Source organism: Silurus aristotelis (assembly GCF_946808225.1).
Source record: "Silurus aristotelis genome assembly, chromosome: 26".
Taxonomy (NCBI): Eukaryota; Metazoa; Chordata; class Actinopteri; order Siluriformes; family Siluridae; genus Silurus; species Silurus aristotelis.
In genome coordinates, this window is record NC_139599.1 from 10,414,596 (window position 1) to 10,420,806 (window position 6,211).

At 34.6% G+C, this 6,211-nt stretch overlaps 2 protein-coding genes and 1 long non-coding RNA gene across 4 annotated transcripts in view; 2 read left to right on the forward strand and 1 right to left on the reverse strand.

Annotated features, from left to right (window-relative positions):
• Positions 1-6,211, forward strand: part of LOC310720847 (uncharacterized protein) — a 273,241-nt gene that overhangs the window by 263,432 nt on the left and 3,598 nt on the right. The window lies entirely within an intron of this gene.
• Positions 1-6,211, reverse strand: part of LOC310720928 — a 308,842-nt gene that overhangs the window by 49,550 nt on the left and 253,081 nt on the right. The window lies entirely within an intron of this gene.
• Positions 1-6,211, forward strand: part of tescb (tescalcin b) — a 138,536-nt gene that overhangs the window by 36,321 nt on the left and 96,004 nt on the right. The window lies entirely within an intron of this gene.

Below are 6,211 nucleotides of genomic sequence, written 5' to 3' on the forward strand. Positions count from 1 at the left end.
AGATAATATTAGGTCAACAAAGTTTTCCATACCTGTGAACCATGGGAATTATCAAACTCTATAATATCTGTAATGTAATATTTTCTGCACTCCCAAGCATCAGGAAGCTGCCATGCAACAGGAAGTATGTTTCCCAATACTCAACTTTTCATTAAAGTTAAAAGTGGCAAAAATATTATGCAATTGTTATTGTCATTGTTAGAGGAATTATGTGAAAGGTAGTAGAAATGTATATTTGTTTAGAATGCATTATAAATATAGATTTTGTCCTGCATTATAAATATAATTAATAGGTATTAGTGAATTATAAAACATAACATTCAGGTAAGACTGTGGGTTTTCACCTCATAGCCACATGGGAAACCCCTAGGTTTAAAGCATAACTAATGACAGCGTACAGTTTAGCCGAAAATGTTTTCAATGCTATTTCTGGAGAATTTGAGTGATGTTTACACCAAAAGATTTCATTTCATTCAAATCTAAGGTTCATTTCAAGTCTGAGGTTGCTGTGGTCAGCAGTCAAATGGAACTCTTGTGTCTTCTCAGCAAAGCACAGGTAAAACCGGCAACAGCAGCTAAACTATAAACCATGGTACTTTCCAGGTTGTTCTAAGGATTTGTGCAATAAGCTAACAAAGACATCAATACAAAGACAGCATGTAAAATAAATCAAATAAATATACTATTTTCCTCCATATAAATTAATATACAGTGTCATCAAAAACTTTTGGACCAGCAAGACCAATAAATCTGTTTTTAATATACAACCCCGATTCCAAAAGTTGCTGAATAAAAAAAAAAAGAATGCAATGATTTGCAAATTTTATAAATTAATATTCTATTCACAATAGAACATAGAATGTAAACATCACATGTTTAAACAAAGGAAATATATGAAGTAAAAATAAGGTAATTTGGAGTTTGATGGCTACAACACATCTCAAAAAAGTTGGGGCAGAAGATAGTCTTTAATAAAATTTGAATTAATAAAACTATAGTTTTATTTTCATATCCTTTGCTGCATAATTATAACTGCATCAATCCGATAATCTAATGACTGATAAAGTGATCCCTTCTCCCTTCAGTAAAAATTTCATGAGGTGAAATGCATGCTCAGTTAGGATAAAGTCTGGTGAAGACATAATCAGTCTAAGACCATCCACATTAGCGCTCTGATGAAGTGATTGCCTGTGTGTTCTGGATTATTGTTCTTCTGAATGATTAAGTTCATATTAAATATTTTGAAATCATTTTTACTGATTCAAAAACAGATTAGCAAAAACTAAACTGAGATTAACTATGAATTCTGTTTTTTTATAAGTTTTAATTAGGAGATTTAACACACTTCACTTGAATGCGATAAGGAATCTTAAGCATGTCTTACCACTTTCAGGAAAACAGTACCAGTTATTTTAAGGCAGTAGATGTATGAACAAAACATCTGTGTATGCAGTGCTTTATAGGTCAAATTAATTTTGGTGAAAAATAGAGATTTTCTTATATCAATGTTAAAGTTTTTATGAAATGATTCTATATTTTTCCAAGATTAGTTTGTAAGTATATGTGACTTTACCAGAGGTGGAAAGAGTACTAAAATATTCTACTCAAGTAAAATACTATTACTTTGATGAAATTTTACTTAAGTAGAAGTAAAATGACCAGTCTTCTACTTTTTTGTGCAAAGATGGGCAAGGGGAGATTTATCTAAAACTCGTTGTTTTTATTTCAAAAGGAACACTTTTACAAATTAAATTGCAATAACAAAATAAAACGTATTGAGACTAATTATTTAAACATTTAGGGAAGTATTATGTTCAATTTGATTGCAGACCATTTCTCATGCATCCTTCTGCAAAATATTTATTCAACACTCTTCTGGCTCGTCCACATGATCTTTAGCATTTAGATGGGTGGCAGTGTCCTTGCCATGCAACAAAGGCTGTTCTGTGTTCTCCTGATGGGGCACTAATGAACATTAACTTTAGCCAACATAAGAGAGGCCTTTACTTGCTTAGAAGTTACCCAAGGTTTCTTTGGTACCTTGCAGACTATTATATGTCTTGCTTTTAAGTTAATTTTGTTGGACGGCCACTGCTGGGGATGGAAGCAATGGTCTTAAGTTCCTTTCATTTGTTCACAGCCTTTTTGACTGTAGATTTGTAAGTTCTTAAGAGCACCAGCAAACAATAGCATTGCCATGCACCTATGTCTTTTTGGCTAATTTGAGCAAAGCCTCATACTAAACTTTGAAAACTTTATTTTAACAGTGGTACAGTTTTAGTGCAGTAGTTTTTGGGAAAGTAAGATTTTTTTTTTTGCATTTTTCTTAAAATTTTTATACCTTAAACAAAATGTCCTTAAGTAAAAGTTAAATTTAATTTTCCGAAAACATTTAAGAAGTACATAAAAACTACTCAATTGCAGTTGGGTGAGTAAATGTAATTTGTTACTTTCTACCACTGAAGTTCACATGAAAAAAATGATCAAACACACTTTCTCTTAATCTTTTCACCACACAGGAAATGCTTGAGTGAGCAAATTCCCCAGCATTTCTGAGAAAATACATAATAAGGACGACCAAGTAAACAAGATTTTCTTTTACTTTAATTCACTTCAAAGAATTAGTGAAGTGTCTTGGTAAGCATGTACAAACTTTATTTTGAAAAACAAATAACATTAATGGAAACAAAACCTGAAATATGCAAAAGTCACAGTTGCACATGACAGTTGCACTTAGTACTAATTTATCAACCAAGAAATTGTCTTTTTTAGCACAGATTTAATCAGTAATGACCATACAAATTACCTGAACCAATAATATAAATACTGGGGTTTAATTTCCTTTTTTTTTTTTTTTTTTTTTTTTATATGAATTTGATTTGATTAATTTCAAGTGAATGTCAACTGTTGGTCCATGAGAGTGGTAAAAACTATTCTTCTCAAAAATCAAAATAGATTTTTGTTAATTAATTTTCTAAGAAGAATAGTTTTACCACTTTATTAAAGTTTTAACCCTCTATTAAAGACCCATCAGAGTTTTTTTCTGGACCCGTTTCGAGACATTCTTATCATGTCATAATAATAATAATAATAATAATAATAATAATAATAATAATAATAATAATAATAATAATAATAATAATAATAATAAACTTTCTTCTTCATAATACCATTATGTATGTTAGTAATGTCAAAGTATTCCTATTTATCATGCTGATGAGACCCATCATAATAGTTCACATTTGCAAACTTGATGTGAGTTGAGTTGTGCATCCTGATTCAGCAATGTTAACAGCAAGTCTAGACTGACTAAAGTCTCTTATTCATAAGTCCAAGATCCAGTTGCAGAGGGAGATGTTCAGGTTCCATCATGCTCAGCTTTCTAATCAGATGATGGGTAATGATGGTGCTGAATACTGAGCTGAAGTCTATGAACAACATTCAAATATATGTGCCTTTTTGTCCAGATAAGTGAGGGTCAGATGGGGTGTATTGTAGTTGGCTTTATCTGTGCAAGCTGTTCAAAGCAATTCATGATGATGGGTGTGAGTACATGATGGTAGTCATAGAGGCAGGACACAGAAGATTTCTTCAGTACAAACCTTTTTTTTTTTAACAATGAAAGAAGCGTTCATCCACTTTAGTTATCTTATGTGGCCTTCTAAGCCTTTCAGTGTTACTGAGCTCACCAGTGCATAATTTTTTTTTGAAGAAGAAGAATCGATAAAATTGTTAATTTGTTCACTCACAAAGTTTCTGCCCTCTGCCTGTCTGTTCCTTTTTTTCAATCAAATGTTCGCAGTTACATAGCACCATTTTGAAACACATAGTGTTCAAATAACCAAAACTGAATGTAAATTCAAGATACTGTAATGTCTTTAGTTTGTTATGCAATGATGAGAAAAGAAGTCACACCTAGACAGTAAACTGCTTACCACTCATTTGTCTAATTACTTTTGAGCTTGTGTGCATGATATCACCCAGCAGAAAGATGCAATTCCAAATAGGTAATGTAATGTTTAAAACTCCTTGAATTAAGGCTGAAAGCCTACAGTCCAATCACATCTTGACTGCTTAATTTCAAATACATTCTGGTGGTGTACATAGAAAAAATAACAAAAAAAATTGCCACTGTTCAAATACTTATGGACATAACTATATATGTAATCTTAAAGATCCACATTAAAATTAAAATTTTAAGTTGCTTTGATAAAGTCAAAGCTATTGAAACTGCGTCATTAAACTGTTGTTTTTTTTTGCTATAGGTGACAGATAGAGAGAGTATCAAATGCAGCCATTTGCTAAAATCATTTAGGTTAATTCTTCTTCCTCATGAATGTACACATAGCACCCCATACTGACAGAAAAACACAGAATTGTTGACATTGTTGCAGATTTATTAAAAAAGAAAAACTGAAATATCACATGGTCCTAAGTATTCAGACCCTTTGCTCAGTATTTAGTAGAAGCCCCCTTTTGATCTAATACAGCCAGGAGTCTTTTTGGGAAAGATGCAACAAGTCTTTCACACCTGGATTTGGGGATCCTCTGCCATTCCTCCTTGCAGGTCCTCTCCAGTTCTGTCAGGTTGGATGGTAAACGTTGGTGGACAGCCATTTTTAGGTCTCTCCAGAGATGCTCAATTGGGTTTAAGTCAGGGCTCTGGCTGGTCTATTCAAGAACAGTCACGGAGTTGTTGTGAAGCCACTCCTTCGTTATTTTGGCTGTGTGCTTAGGGTCATTGTCTTGTTGGAAGGTAAACCTTCGGCCCAGTCTGAGGTCCAGAGCACTCTGGAGAAGGTTTTTGTCCAGGATATCCCTGTACTTGGCCGCATTCATCTTTCCCTCGATTGCAACCAGTCGTCCTGTCCCTGCAGCTGAAAAACACCCCCACAGCATTAAGCTGCCACCACCATGCTTCACTGTTGGGACTGTATTGGACAGGTGATGAGCAGTGCCTGGTTTTCTCCACACATACCGTTTAGAATTAAGGCCAAAAAGTTCTATTTCGGTCTCATCAGACCAGAGAATCTTATTTCTCACCATCTTGGAGTCCTTCAGGTGTTTTTTAGCAAACTCCATCACTGGTGGAGGGCTGCAGTGATGGGAGAAAGTTGTAGAAAGTCAACCATCACTGCAGCCCTCCACCAGTCGGGGCTTTATGGCAGAGTGGCCCGACGGAAGCCTCTCCTCAGTGTAGAGGAGATCACTCAGCCACAGTGATCTTTGGGTTCTTCTTTACCTTCTTTACCTCTCTCACCAAGGCTCTTCTCCCCCGATAGCTCAGTTTGGCCGGACGGCCAGCTCTAGGAAGGATTCTGGTCGTCCCAAACATCTTCCATTTGAGGATTATAGAGGCCACTCTGATTTGCTCTGACATGCATTGTGATCTGGAAGGTCTTATATAGACAGGTGTGTGGCTTTCCTAATCAAGTCCAATCAGTATAATCAAACACAGCTGGACTCAAATGAAGGTGTAGAACCATCTCAAGGATGATCAGAAGAAATGGAAAGCACCTGAGTTAAATATATGAGTGTCACAGCAAAGGGTCTGAATACTTAGGACCATGTGATATTTCAGTTTTTCCTTTTTAATAAATCTGCAACAATGTCAACAATTCTGTGTTTTTCTGTCAATATGGGGAGCTGTGTGTACATTCATGAGGAAGAAGAATGAACTTAAATGATTTTAGCAAATGGCTGCAATATAACAAAGAGTGAAAAATTTAAGGGGGTCTGAATACTTTCCGTACCCACTGTATAGTAGGGATGAACTGGAAACTGTTTACAGTCAACCAATCAGGCAAACCTTGTATTTTCTAGTGAAATATGTCTGTTCATTCTTGTTTTAGTCTGTATTTAAAGAAGTACACTCAGGAAACAATTTGGGATAAAATAGGATATGACCAATATTAAAATTAACCTTTATTATTGAAATCACACATGCAGACACACACAAACTTGTCAGCACTGCCCCAATATCCAGTTGCAGGACTTTATCAATAAAATAGTTTGGATATTGAAAAAGATATGTAAGTGCCATATACACTCACACATTACACACACTTAATCTTTCTCTCACACCAAACCTTGTACAGTAGGACTGGAACTGAACCCGGACAATTTATTGTCATTGTTGTTGTGAGGGTTTATTTAACCCTTTATTTTACATATTCACACTTATTTACATTAAAATCCATTAGAAAATGCT